This window comes from Triturus cristatus, chromosome 5_2 (assembly GCF_964204655.1).
Source record: "Triturus cristatus chromosome 5_2, aTriCri1.1, whole genome shotgun sequence".
Lineage (NCBI taxonomy): Eukaryota > Metazoa > Chordata > Amphibia > Caudata > Salamandridae > Triturus > Triturus cristatus.
The window spans coordinates 334,569,960-334,585,579 of record NC_140588.1 but is presented as its reverse complement, the minus strand read 5'-3'; the positions used below and the strand labels follow the sequence as shown (position 1 = coordinate 334,585,579).

At 46.4% G+C, this 15,620-nt stretch overlaps 1 pseudogene; it reads left to right on the top strand.

Annotated features, from left to right (window-relative positions):
- The first annotated feature begins 3,137 nt into the window (after positions 1–3,137).
- Positions 3,138–14,116, top strand: LOC146822945 (uncharacterized; annotated as a pseudogene).
- The last annotated feature ends 1,504 nt before the right edge of the window (positions 14,117–15,620 follow it).

Here is a 15,620-nt window from a genome sequence, read left to right as displayed (position 1 = left end):
TTGGAGCCTGGTTGCGGGTATCTGGAGGCGAAGACGCGGCATTTTGCGTTTTCTGCATCCGCGAAGATATCTATGTCTAGTGTTCCCCAGTTGTGAAAAATGTCTTGCACAACTTCTTGTTTCAGCACCCAGTTGTGCGCTTCTGCGAAATGCCTGCTTAGGCCGCCCGCTTGGACCTTGAGGATGCCTGGTAAGTGAATTGCGGAGATCTTCATGTCCCGTGCTAGAAGCCACTTCCAAATCTCTTGCGCTTCCAGAGACAGGGGTCTGGACCTGGTGCCCCCCTGCTTGTTCTGGTAATACATTGTTGTTGTATTGTCCGTCTGAACAAGCAAAGCAGTCGACTTGATGGAAGGAAAGAACGCCTTGAAAGCCAGATGCACCGTTCTGAGCTCCAGCATGTTTATGTGGAATAGCTGATCTCTTTCTGACCACATTCCTTGTATCTGCAGGGACCCCATGTGAGCGCACTATCCCTGAAGGGACGCGTCCGTCACCAGAGTCTGCTTGGGAAGCTCCTCGTGAAAGGGGACTCCTATCAGGAGATGAGGCCGCCGCATCCACCATCTGATGGAGAGCCAGACAGATAGAGGCAGGGTTATAGTGTCCTCCCAGCAATTGGAGATTTGAGATCATTGATCCTCCAGAGTTTGCTGCAGAGGTCTCTTGTGAAGTCTGGCGTGTGGGACCAGAAAAATGCACGAGGCCATCGAACCCAGTAGAGATGAAACCTGTCTGGCCATGGGATGAGGTATCTTCAGGAGGGTCTGACACTTGTGGAGAATGGATGATAGTCTCTCCTCCGAAGGATATGCTATTGCGTTTACTGTATACAGAGTTGCACCCAGGTAATGTATCCTCTGAGTTGGATTGAGGATGGATTTTTTTTAATTGACGTGCAGACCTAAATGATGCAGTAGCTGAATGCAGCAAGCTAGGCGTTTCTGCAAAAGAGTTGGAGACGCCCTCTTGAGTAGCCAATCGTCTAGGTAAGGGTAGACGAAGATTTGTTTCCTCCTCAAGAACGCAGCTACTACTGCCATGCATTTTGAGAATGTGCGAGGGGCCGACTTCAGTCCGAAAGGCAGGACCGTAAACTGGAAGTGGTCTAACTGAATCTGAAATCTTAGAAACGTCCGATGCTTTCGAGAGATTGGGATGTGGAAATAGGCATCTTGAAGATCTATAGAACACATCCAGTCCCCTTCATGTAAGTGAGGGATTATTTGATGTAAGGCCAGCATTCTGAACCTCTCTCTCAGAATGAACTTGTTGAGAAGCCTGAGATCTAGTATAGGCCTGAACTCCTTGTTTGGACCTTTCTTTGGGACCAATAAGTATCAGGAATAGACCCCCTGTCGACGTTGGTGCCAATGGCCTCCTTTAGGAGTAGACCGGATACCTCTTCTCTCAGAAGATTTATGCGATGGATGACAGTTTTTCAAGGAGGAATAGAAGGTGGAGGGGACTTGAACCTGATGGAATACCCATTCCTCACAATACTGAGCACCCACTTGTCCAGTGTAATTTTGGTCCACTCTTCCAAAACAAAAAGGATACTTCCCCCCACTGGAGTTGGTAACAGAGCTAGGGGAAGAAAGCACTCACTGCTTCTGTTGTTGCTTGGCAGCAGGTGTGGACTATCTAGAGATTCCTCCTCGTCCTCTACCGGGACGACGCTGGTTTGAATGGGATCTTCCCTGATGTTTTTGGGAATACCACTGTGGGGTTTGAACCGTCTGGTGGTATTGTCGTCGGTCATAGGGACGATAACGTCGTTTGAAGTCTTTCCTCTTTTCCAGACCAACCGCCTTCATTGGTGTCTAGTTCAGTCTTCATTCTAGACATTTCACCATCAGCATGAGCACCGAAGAGCGATGTCCCATTGAAGAGGAGATTGAGGATTCGATGTTGGTCCTCTGGCTTCAAACCCGTCAGTCTCAGCCAGGAAGAGCAGCGGGCACAGATCCCATGTGAATATCCATGGGCAGCGAAATCAGTGGCATCCGCTGCCGCACTGATGACTTGGTTGGACACTAGACCCCCATCCTGGAGGATCTCCTGGAAGTCCTGCCTGTCTTCCTTCGGTAGCTTCTCTGTGAAGCGTTAGAGAGAGTCCCACAGAGAACGGTCATATCGACCCAGTAATGCTGAGGCGCTGGCCACTTTCATATAGGATGCCGATGTATTACACATCCTCTTGCCGAAGGAGTCCATGGCCTTACTGTCTTTATCTGGAGGTACCGCAGATGATGCTGCAACCGTCTGGTTCTTCCGTGCTGCTGACACGATGACCGAGTCAGGAGGAGGGTCAGCTCTCAGAAACAGTGGGTCCTGCTCAGGAGCCTTGTACTTCTTGGTGATCCGCAACGGAGCTGCTCCCACCGACGCTGGAGTCAGGAATTTCTGAAGAGCAAGCTCTAGCAGACCCAGGACCAGGGGAAGCAGACGCCTAGATGGAGACCTGTGGGGAAGGGCTTCGAAGATGACCGATGTGGAAGGGACAGAGACAGGCATCTCGATATTAGGTTTTGCAGCCCCCCTACACAAGACCTCGTTGAAGGTCACAATGTCATCAATGGGCGATACCCTACTCGGTGACGAAGAAGAGAGGGTTGGAGAGTAGTCTGCTTTTGAAGGTCTGGAGTCTGATGACCACGAAGAAAATCTGTGGCTGCGGCTTCTAGGAGAGCGGTGGTGAGGTCTTGATGACCGACTCCTAGGAGATCTTGATCTACGCCTTCTCAAAGTTGGCGACCTTGGAGGCGTGGCACGCCACTCGCGTCCCTCAGACAAGTGAACGGATTGTATGATCGGAGACCTGGACCTGCTAGGAGTATGATCCGGCCTTGAAATTCTCAGAATCTTCCACTCTCTTATGCTCCCCAGCCATCTCAGAGGGATGTTAGTTGGAGGGGCTGCAGCCGTTGGCGAAGTTTCAGGAGTGACTTGCACTATCCGGAGATCCGGGGAAGAAGAAACGCTCCTGGAGGTTACCACCTGGACATCCTTCTGCGTTAATTTGTCCCTCGACGTCACCCTAGGTCTCTTGGCAGGAGGGGACCTGTGACTGGACTGTGACTTTCTCGACGTCGATCTGGACCGCGATGTTCTCCGCGGTGACTGTGTAGGCCCCGATGGCGATCCGCGTGATCTCGACGTCGACCTTCTCGGTTATGGATGCTTCGCGGTTGACCTCCTCGGTGATGGATGCTTTGCCGCCGACCTCCTCGGTGACAGATGCTTCGATGTCGGCCTCCTCGGTGACGGATGCTTTAACGCCAGGTGCCACAGCGGCGACTTCCTCGTAGGCGATGTCAACCTACTCGACGGCGATCGCCTGCTTTGATGGTCAGTTGAAGAATGACTGCGTCTTACCGGCATCGAGTTCCTCGGAGTCCGGCTCAACGTCGATGCTTGTACCACTCTTAATGTCAGTGGTGCCTTTGACGTCATCACAGGTCCACTTGGAGGTGGGCTGTACTGTCGACGTTGATATGTCGACATCGAGCGACTGCCTCCCACCGTCGTAGGCGAGCCAGAACTGGACCGCCTACGAGATGGTGTCAACGTCGGCCTGTGATGGGACTTCGTACCTGAAGTCGTTCGCTTCTCCAGCGAATGGGGCCTCGATGTCGACTTTGACGCTGAAGGGGAGCACAAGGGTACCCTCGATGCCGATCTGTCCCCCTAAGGTGTATGAGACCGGTGTTTTCTCTTCTCACCCTTTTCTTTGCGCTCCAACCTTTTTTGAGAGGAGGGCGTCTTCGAGAGATGTTCTTCTCGGCCACTTGCTGATTCCTTTCCTCTCTCCTGCATAGCATGCAGTTTGATTTTCTCCCTTTCTCTAAGGGTTCTTCTAGAAAACTTTTTGCAGTGGTAGCACTCATCTGGTCTTTGAAATGAAGGTAGACAAACAATACAGACCGATTTAGCCATCTTTTTTCCACAGGCCGGGCACTTATTAAATAAGGCCGGCATTTTGACAGGAAAAAATTGACCAAATTCAGAAAAACAGAAGATTTAGTACCCCAAGTACTAAAGACGTCGAGTGAAATCCAAAAAAATCACTTTAGACCAACAATTAGTGTGAAAACCCCACTAACTGACGAGCTCAATGCTCCAGGATCCTCACAGAAGGAGCCGGAAAAAAGAACTGACCTAACTGTCACCTGTGGGGCATAATGGGAGCCTGGAGGTTCCTGGAGGTCTTAAAGGCACGACACCAGTTTTTTCCAACTGTTCTATATGCAGCTTCTCTAGGCTAATCTGCCTCTATGCTCTTGCCTTTTACCTTTGAAAATAAAGGCTATGATTTCAAAGCAAACTAAAAGCAGTTTTCTTCTATGTATTATGAAAATATCATGGTGTATGTTTTCTTTGTTATTTCAAATGTAAACAAATTTACAATGCAATTTTGGGCATATTTGAGCCTAGTAATATGTTTTTTAGACTGCATATGTATATATATGCATATTACCTTTATATAAGTATATATATATATATATACACATGTGATCAAGCTCCCAGGAGGAGCGAAACACATCATGGAGGGCACTTTTCCAATATTATCTTTTGCTGAATAAATTTCACTGCTTTACCCACTAATGCTGTGTGGGAGTCCGTGATTTCTTCCTCGGAGTTGGGAGGTCCGTGCCTGTGTTTTCCGCCGCCAAGAATTGGGCGGACAGGAAGATAGATAGATAGATAGATAGATAGATAGATAGATAGATAGATAGATAGATAGATAGATAGATAGATAGATAGATAGATAGATAGATAGATAGATAGATAGATAGATAGATAGATAGATAGATAGATAGATAGATAGATAGATAGATAGATAGATAGATAGATAGATGCATATAATTTGTTATTGCTCCGGGGTCTCCGCACGTTGGCGGGACTATTCAGTGCTTATGGCTTTGATGAGTATCCCCTGTAAGAGAAGGGTCACAAGGGGCAAGCCAGGGGTTGCATTTGTGACTCATAAATGAGGTGTGCAATGGCTGCTGCTGCCTCTTTGTACACATTAAAAGCAGGGGACAGCTTAGTCAGTGTGATTCCGATGAGGTGTGAATATCAAATCTCCCTACTAAAAAAGTAGTGGGCTGCAGATTTGAGGGATACCAAGGATCGGGATGGACTGTTTCCATGAGGAATAGGGTCAGCACTGGGGGTGGCACAGTGGGAGTAAAACCAATGGGCTTGAATGCCATCCCAAGCCATTGCCACTAGTTAGACTATTTTCAAGCATTCATCACATCACATTCTGGGTGTTTGATTACTACTGCCAATGTTTGTGATTTCCAAAAAGTATTAAATTTGCACCCATTGTAGGAGAACTTCTATGGGTGCAAATGTACTATTTTTTTGACAAACAAGTTACTATATGCATTTAAGTTTCCGCTCTAAAAAATGAGTACTTTAAATCTCTTAGCGAAACGAGAACCACAAGAAAAACCAACACAGATATAGTAGACCCGACTTAGGTCCCCCAGGCCCAACTACCAAGACAAGAATGCATTTATTTAGGAGGTTTCCCACCTGAGAAACTGCCCGAAGTACTTTTTACTGCAATAAACTTTAGAGCGCAAATGTTGATCGATGCTTTCATTTATACCGCTATGCGTAGCGCGAACAACAGGGGTAAAAGAATAGTTAATCTGGATTAAAGTATTTTTCCCAAGATCTTGATTACACACAAGCTGCTCCGGCCTATGTTGAAAACGTACGCTTAGGAAATTAGCTTCTCATGTGCAAGTCGAGCTCATGAAGACACTCCAAGAAACAAACTTAGAGATGCATGATCTTAAGGGCCTAAGTGGGGGAGGCCAAGAACCAAACAGCGACGGCTCCTCCACTATGGCAGAGGAGCATCGCCCCCCTGCCAGCAACCTTAAAAGTGAGAAAAATAAAACTATAATACAGCAGGTTTAAAACCCGTTTTAATATTGTTTTATTTTTCTTGTGACGAGTCTTGGGGTCAGGGTGATGACAGGCTTGAGGGGGAGTGTTGAGCACTGCCTTAACTGCGCATGTGGGTCTAGCCAACTGTCTCAGGCTTGCCAAACCCACATGCGCAGTGAAGCTCTCTCCAACTCAGCTGCATGCTGGGGATGGAGAGAGCAGGCACAGGCTCCCAGTCTGTCGTGGAGCGCAAATCGTCAGGCCAATCCTGTAACTGCTCATGGATGAGAACAGCTTCAGGATTGGCCGCAGGGCAGTCTGGGAGCCTGTGCCTGCCTGCAGTGAAGAGGAGTGGAGCAAAAGAGCGCTACGCGATGCTGGAGGTTGGCAGGTAAGTTATTTTTAATTTTTTGTGTTGGTCTCCCACGTCCCCCATCTGCCCCGCCTCTTTTCCCTGATACAAGCCGTTTCTGGAACCAAAGGTGGAGACTGAGAGAAGGTCATAAGCGATTGAGTCCTTTCTATTAGAAATAAACATACTTTTAGGTATTGTTGCCACCATGATTAGGAATGACTTTAGTACCCAGAGAATAAGCTGTCAATAGTGCTTGTGATATAAAATGTCACGAAAGGTCCCAGCCTCTCATACAGGCTGTGTGAAAGGTCCAGTGAAGCGGATTACTACGCATGCACTATAGACACCCATCTGCCTTTCCGTGAACAAACCCATGATTTGTCTGAGGCATGATGAAACACATGTTGCCAACGTACCTCTTGAAACACAGCAATTGATTCTGGGATGATTGCCTGTACTATAACGGTCAAAGAAAAAAATACAATTAAATAAACTTTATATATGAAAAAGTATCAAGGCTGTTATTACTTACGAAGGATAATTATTAAATGTAACAATTGAAATGGTATCTACCACCTTTTTTTGCGAGAACCCACCCTCCTCGCTGAACCATCACCCAAGAAAAAGGGGTAAATATAAATCACTTTCATATTATTCGTGGCAGATCACAGATACTGCATTACAGGACTGGTCATATGACAGGTACTCAAAACATACATACCTTCAAAAAACAAAAGTGAAGTTTCCTGAAATGTAACATGGCTTTCAATTTGTTCAAGAAGCTGGCAATGGCCGTAAGCAATGGGATGAAATGCCCTTCTGGGATTACGCATTCTCTGAAACACTCCCTCCACCTAGCACTGAAAATTGACCGACTTGAGGCATAGGGGATCACTGTTGTCACAAATATTAGCATTCCCACCATATGGGTTGGTCGTCCATAAAATAACGCGATTTATACTAAACATAGAGACTACATGCAATGAGTGGCACTGATCTAGAGAGTGCCCTAGGCAAGAACGCGATTATAGTGAAATGTTGTTATATTGAATTATCCACCAATGCACGTTTAGCTGCATTTATGGAAAACCGTTCATGTCTAAATTACAGCATTACAAATGTGACACCTCCTGAAATGCATAGCACATTGACCCTTATGATGCTCTGAAAGGCAAAGAGAAACGTAAAGGCAAGAAAATATTTCTCATAATTAGAGGCGGACCATAGGCTACCCATGCACACAGCCTGAGCAAGGGTGTAAGGGTTCAGGCAAGGTTCCCGTACTGCCCACCTAAAGCATGAAGCACACCTGCGGCTGCCTTTCCATATTTTGACAATTAAAAAGGCACACCATCAGAGGAGTACCCCAAAAAATGTATACTCCCCACTTTGAACCACATACACCGAGTGAAATAATCATGTGATTATGACCCATACTTGGAAGGTCAGCTGGAATACTATCAGCAGCAGGTCTTCTTGGTATTCTTCTTTGTGCATTGGAACGGCATACTATCTCCAAAACCAACGGCAAACACCAGATTGTAACTGGGATTGTAATATTGCTCCAGAAATAATATGCAGCAGGAAGGAAAAAACAAAAGACCAGAAAAACCTTCCAGCTCACTCTGCCAGGCAGCAAGGCAAAGAGCAAGAATGACAAACAGAAACTGGAGAAGGCGAAAAATCCACAGAGTTCAATGTGCAAGCAATCTAGCAGGAACAATTGCGATGCAACTGGACCCAAATTGCATCCCCCACCCCTTATATGGTGGTAAAAGAAGATGTTTGGACTTTAGAATGATTCAGCCATTTAAGATTGGGAATCAAATACTGATTAAATAAAACAGTATGGATTAAATATATGATAAAAAGACTCAAGAATATTAAACATATGAAAAGCGTCAATGAATACTTAAGCAACAGGTAATATGGCTCCTCAGAATGCTGTAATAGCAGTGACATCCTCCTGCTCCTTGTCAGGCTTGCCGATCAGACGTGCTCAGATTCTATTACAGGACCGGAGGCTTCGTATTATGCTTCTCTTTCTCATTTATTGCTACTCACAGCAGCCAATGAAAACTTATATTATGTTAAACAAACTACATTTCCCATGATGCATGCACCACATCACTTCCTGCAGAGCCCCATAAGAGCCAGCAATACCGGAACCTGTCCTCTTTCTTTGCTGCTCACGCAGAAAGTTAAGTTGCTGACATCGTTCTTCCTTTTACATCGCTAATTGATATGTAATGTAATGGATATCTTTATTACAAGCTTCACGACGCATTGTTTATGCTTAATTTATGCCTAGAGCCGCTTTGCTGTGTAATGTTTATTTGGTGTTTGACTTCCGTACTTAGCCGTGTACGCGTGTTGGTTACGCGCCCTTGGCGCTGGGAGCGGCAACGTTTGGCGGCATTAGCGACCCTGAATTTTCAAGTTTGGCGGCATTAGCGACCCTGAATTTTCAAGATCGGCGCTCGATGCGAGTGCATCACGCTCCTTGCTCGGAAGACGCGTTCAGCGCTTCCTCTAACAGACACAAAGGTACCGCTTCGGCGGACTATAATTAAATGCAGAAATAAGCGCAGAGGCTCCCCTCATTAGCCGTGCGCTGGGAGCCTGTCACTTTTGCTTTCTGTTATGTTCCCACGTGCGTAGGACAAGGAGGTGCGCAACAGACTGCGGTCTGAATGTCCCTGGCCGGATCTCTCGGACAAGGTGGCCGAAACGCCTGAAATTGATTCCAGCCTATTAACTTTCCTTAAAAAGTTTGCTAAGGACCCTAAGAAGGGTATAGATCGCGCCTGGCGAGGGTGTCAAGACAAGCTTCTTGATGTGGTCGGTCCTTTGGCCAAGATCTTGGAGATGGCTCTGGTGGCGTAGGAATCGGGAACCACCATTGACTCCCATGTGTTGGCGGACTGGACCCAGCGGGCCATCTGCCTCTTAGGTAATGCCAACTGCGCAATTTCCACGGAGCGCCGAAAGTCCATTCTTATGCGCATGGACTCGAATCTAACGGAGTTGACGGCGGCAGAGCCTGGGCCATTGGCGGACGGAAACCTTTTTGGAGACCGTTTCGTCAAAGATGTGGCGAAATACGTGGGCACTTTCCCAACCCTGGATAAAACACAGGCAGGAATCAAACGTGTGTTTCAAGCTGGGGTTTTCAACAGGGCCGGACGAGGTCGGAGACGCTCGTTTGGCCGCCAGTTCTCCCAAGGTCCTCAGCGAGGAGACTTCGGTCGTGGCAGTGGAGAGTGGGACTCTACCCACGGCGGCACCTTCTACCCCACCAGGCAGCGCTTCAACAAGCGACGCTTTAACAAAGGCTCCTATCGGGGAGGATTCCAGAACACCGAGTCTTCAGGTGAGAGCTCCAGACTTATTCCTTCTTACATTGGGGGGACGTATTCAGCAGTTTTATCACAATTGGGTTCAAATATCGCAGGATGCCTGGGTTTTGCAGACAGTTCAGGGGTTTCATCTAGATTTCTTCCAGACTCCTTATCAGGGTCATCGGCCCAGACAGCTTTCTTTTTCCCGATTAGAGGGCGATTTCATAGATTCAGAAATAGAAGGATTGCTGCAGAAACACGCGATAGCACCTTGCGACGAGGGCCCTCGCGGTTTCGGCAGCAATATTTTTCTGGTACAGAAGAAAGGCGGTGGTTACAGGTTGGTACTCAATTTGAAGGATTTCAACCAGTACATGACTTACAAGCACTTCCAGATGGAGGGCATCCATCTGTTGGCAGACCTCCTGAAGCAGGGGGACTGGTTGGTCCGTCTGAACCTGAAGGACGCCTATCTGTCCATCCCCATATTTCGCCCACATCGCCGATTCCTTCAATTTCAATGGCGGAACCGGTGGTACGAATATTTGGTCCTTCCTTTCGGACTTTCTTCAGCACCGTGGTGCTTCGCCAAGGTTCTGAAACCTGTAGTAGCTTACCTCAGGGAACAAGGGGTTCGCATGATTGTCTATCTAGACGACATGCTCATCATGGCGCAGTGCCCGACGTTAGCGGTTCAGCATTTGCGCATGACCATTCGTATCTTGCAGAACCTGGGGTTTGTGATCAATGAACCGAAGTTGATTCTGTGCCCCACGCAGACGATAGATTTTCTGGGGTTCGTCATAAACTCTCAGATGGCCCAGCTCAGTCTTCCACGTTCCAAACTTCGGGATATCAAAAAGGAGCTTCGCTCCCTCCTAACCAAACAAATGGTTTCTCTCAGGGTGATTGCCCGGATAGTGGGACTTCTTGCGTCATCCATTCAAGCAATATTTCCAGGACCCCTACACTACAGGGCCCTTCAACAACTCAAAATTCAACACTTGCAGAAGGGTCTTTCCTACACGGACTTAGACCCTCTTTCCCCGGAAGTGCGGGAGGAGATTCAGTGGTGGCTTGCCCACGTGGAAGCGTAGGGAGCAATTTTCGGCTCCCTACCGGAAGTGGTCATAGAATCCGACGCCATTCGTTGGGGCTGGGGAGCGCGCTGCGCAAATATTTCCACAGGGGGACGTTGGTCCCTGGAAGAGTTAAATCTACACATAAATTGTCTAGAACTCCTTGCAGGGTCATTTGCGATCAGGACCCTATCTCCCAGACAGGTCTCATGTTGCATCCTTCTTCGGATGGACAACATATCGGCGGTACGGTACATCGACAAACTGGGGGGCACGAGGTCCTCAATGCTGGTAGAGATAGCGAAGGACTTTTGGCATTATTGCCTGAGTCATCAGATTTCGGTCATAGCCGAATACATTCCGGGTCAGTCGAATGTAGTAGTGGATTGGAACTCACGCCATCTCAAGGACTACAGCGACTGGCAACTTCTCCCACGGGTGGTTCAGTGGTTGCAGGAGATATGGGGTCTTTGCGAGATCGACCTGTTTGCCTCCAGACTGAATCGTCAAATGACTAAGTTTTTCAGCTGGAGGCCGGACCCATTGGCTCTAGTGACGGATGCCTTTGCACAGGATTGGACCTCGACTTTGAATTATGCGTTTCCACCCTTCATTCTCATTCCTCGCGTATTCACACATGTGATGCGCCAGAAAGCGGAGGTGATATTGGTGACTCCCTTGTGGAAGTCGCAGCCTTGGTTCCCGTTACTGCTGGAGGCGAGTTGCGACTTCCCCAGGAGGATCCCATGGTCCTCGACAATGCTCCAGGACCCTCATGGAGAGATGCACCCGATGGTACTATCGGGGCAGCTGTCTCTGATGGCCTGGAGACTTTCCCGCAGCGTTGGCAAATGCCAGGTTTTTTGGAGCAAGCTTCAGGCTTCTTCAATAAAGCGTGGGCCCCCTCTACCAGGAAGCGATATTCTTCAGCCTGGGGGTGCCGAGTTCGTTGGTGCATGGGACAACATGTGGATCCCGTGGGGGCAGTATTACCCTTTATTGTAAACTTCCTGTCCAAAAAAGCGTCTGAAGGTTTAGCGTATCGCTCTGTTAATAATTTCCGTTCAGCCATCTCGGCGGGCCACTCTCAGATTGAGGGCAAACCTGTCGGGATGCATCCCTTAATATGCAAACTCTTAAAGGGTCTCAGAGTAGCTAATCCACCCAAACCAAAATATTCTTCCTTGTGGGATGTCTCGCTAGTTCTTTCCCTGTTTACCAGATAGCCCAACAACAATATGTTGTCCAGGAAACAATTATCGGCCAAACTGGCCATGTTGCTATGTCTGGCGGCTTGTAGACGTTCTTCGGATGTTAAGGCTCTAGATATTACAGGTAGAGTATTTACTCCGGAGGGAGTTTCGTTTAATATTACGTCTAGAACTAAAACCATGTCACGCAGCGGAAACTATCATGCTTTTCCTGACAATGCTAAACTCTATGTGGTTCAATGTCTTAAGGCTTAAGAAGAATGTACCAGGCCTACCAGGCCTGATGGTGTGGTACAATTATTGATTGCTTTGCAGAAACCGTACAAACCTGTTACTGCGGCTATTATAGCCAGATGGTTAAAAAATGTTATGCCGGAAGCAGGTATTGATACTCAGGTCTTTGGTGCACATTCTGTTCGAGGCGCTATGGCCTCTAAGACCTTCATGTTGGGTTCTACTGTTCAAGATATCATGCATTCTGCGGATTGGTCTTCTGAGTCAACATTTAAACAGTTTTATTATAAACGGGTGGATGACATATCCTCTGTAGTTTTTAATCAGCGTTAAACTAGCATAATACGAAGCCTGTAATAGAATAAAATAAAAAATTATCTAGCATTCGCGCCAAGAATTTTCAATACTATTAAGGACACGGAGGCGAGGATTATCCCACCCGGTTAAATTACAGTATTGTAATTATTGCCCACCCGTTTGCATATATATTCTGGTTATACAGAAGTTACGGGTTGTTCTATCTCTGCTTTTTTCAGGATCCGAAAAGAAGATGGATTAGTCGTAATCCTGCTTGAAGTTGACGTTCCTCCCAGCTAGTCTGGTTCTTCCAAGTTGGAAGATGTTGTTGGACTTTTTGTTTATATTAATGGACTTTAATGTTCGGAGCAAAGAAAGAGGACAGGTTCCGGTATTGCTGGCTCTTATGGGGCTCTGCAGGAAGTGATGTGGTGCATGCATCATGGGAAATGTAGTTTGTTTTACATAATATAAGTTTTCATTGGCTGCTGTGAGTAGCAATAAATGAGAAAGAGAAGCATAATCCTCGCCTCCGTGTCCTTAATAGAATTGAAAATTCTTGGCGCGAATGCTAGCTAATTTTTTATTCCCATCAAACTACCAAAATGGCCGGCCCGCTAGCATGCATGCGCGCGAGCTGGCGGGGGCAGTTAAAGGCTCTCTGATCCCGAGCGGTAATGCTCCGCGTCCTGCTATGGAAAACAAGCACTCTTCTTCCGGGCAAATTCTGTCACTTCCGGTTCGTCTGTTGGCGTACCCTTACTGAGTCGGGTCTTCGTTTCTGCATTGGGTGGCCACTTCTCCTGCAGTCTCGCTTTCTGCTACTTCCAGTCCCCCAGGTAGATTCTTCCTACCGCCAAGTATACAAAAAGAGAAAAGAAAGCCTGTTTTACTCACTCACGGGAACAGCGTAGCTGTGCTGATATAATTACGTATAATTTGAATAGTTTAATTTACTTATTTGACATGGGCTTCGAGTCTATGGAAGTCTGCTGCTGAGAATATTTTGATTTCCCTTTAGATTCCTTAAATGCAAGGAAATAGCTAGATCTGCCTAAATGTAAGGTGGATTATACCTTGCACAAAAAATAGTGTCTCAGAATACCTTATAGTACAACTTCCTCCACTATTTATACATCTTTAGGTGGGTTTCTGTACAGTTTTATTTTACAAGTTTTCCTAGTCATTGTTCTACTATTCAGAACACCTTATTTTTGTACTTTTCTTCATTGTAGGTTAACCACCCCTTTGCTTACACCTGTCTTCCAGAAAGTAAGGAAGAAGGGAATTATCCAGGTAGTTACATACGCACATAGAACAGACTAGATTATAGGATTAGAATCATATTACATACCTACCCCGTTTTTCTGTCTTATCTTTTAACAGAGAGTTCTCTTGGCTGACGGGTTTTTATTCCAGAGTGTGGTGCAACGTGGGACCTTTTGTTTTCCTCCTTGTTTTTCTCCCTTCTTTCCCTGGTTACTGTTGGTACTTTGACTTGGTTGGGTGCAATAGGTGACCAGGTGAGGTTGAGGACCTTTCATCATTTGCATGACGCTCCTGCGGAAACATGAGTAGAACCTGACACTCCTTGTGTTTTTGTTCTTTGCAGGGTTTAGCATTTGGCAGTCTATTAACATGTTTGGCTCCTTTGCCTGCATGTTGGCTATCCAATCCAAAGCAGTCTAATGGTATCTTCATTCATGCTGTGTTATTTATTAGTTTATGTTCGATCTTGTGGCCTGCGAGTCACAGATCAAAGTTAAGAAGGGCCATTATGAACTATTCAATTGGTCCAGTTGTACCCCCACTGAAGTTGGTATAGCCGGTGCTTTCCTTCGCCTTTGAGCTTCGTCTGTCACGGCAATGACAATTAAATGTTTGAATATTGTCAGCAAGTTTGGCCCCCTGAAGCCCCCACATAAAGAGCAGTCTTGCAGCAACTCCGTCACTGCAGGATTAAACCCCCCCTCTCCCTTATAATATCCTACATTTGCCCTCGAAGACGAATTTTCAATGTTTTGTGATCTGATTTTAAATTATTTGAAAGTCTGGCTGCAGCATGGATGTTGCCATGAGAGTGAGTCAACCAGAGCTCCCCAGTGCCTAATTTGAGCCGGTGGTTTCCGGTGCTCGGCACCAGTGCTTAATTGTCAACACCTATGATGGTCTGCAACATGGTGGCACTGTTTATCTTATTTAGAGATGAGTACAACCATAGCTGTTTATAAATTCAATATACATTGGAAATTACAAATACCGTCTGCCTAAGCCATACTTTTAACTTAGGGGGCTGGAATAGGGTCAATTGTCGCACTTGTAGAAGTGAGATAGCTAGTAGTTGTGTTTGTACTGTCATTGTCAGTGCTGGAAGGAGCAATGGGTGGTGCGAGTTGAAGTGGCCTCCTGACGAGGGACCCTGGCACTTATGTTTTTTTTTTTTTACAAATTAAGCACTGGGGCTCCCCTGGGGAAGCAGCGGGGGTGGTACATGCTTTGAGCTTATTCTGTCTCTTATGGTTGCTGCTCATATTTCTGAGATCGAAATAGAAACAATTAGGTTTGACTCAAATAACACAATAGTCCTGTAGTCCTTAATGCTTACAATGAGCATAAAACAGCCCATTAATCTGCACAGCAGAATAGCTGATGCTTAGATGCATAATGTTAAGTCCTCTTTAACAGCATACGTTTTACAAACTAAGGGCACTATTTGCTAATTGTGGGTCGCATCCTAGATCTTTGACCAGTATATGCAATGTGAACTGAGATTATTCTTGTGCTGCGACAGCGGTACTAATCTGTGACAGCACAAAAATGGCATTCAGTACTTTTTACAGAGTCCCTGAAATATTAATACTAACACGTGGATAGAGTCCTGCGAGAGACTGCAGACCCCCATTCTTGCAGTCGCATTTACAATGTTTTGCAGCTCACTACAGAAAGCATTGTAATTAATAGTGCAATGCATACTTGGAACGAGCAGGTTACTCACCAGTGATCTTCATTACTCTGTGTATATATCTTCCTGTCACAGTCCTTACACAGTGAGCAGTTCCCCTGCTTCACGGAACACCATTTCCAAGCCTAATAAAAGAAAAGTTCCTCCAATATGGCTCTCATACAAATAATGCAGGAATGGAGAAACTGGATATGACCACTGCCTGATGTTAGGAAGCTGAAAAGAAATCAA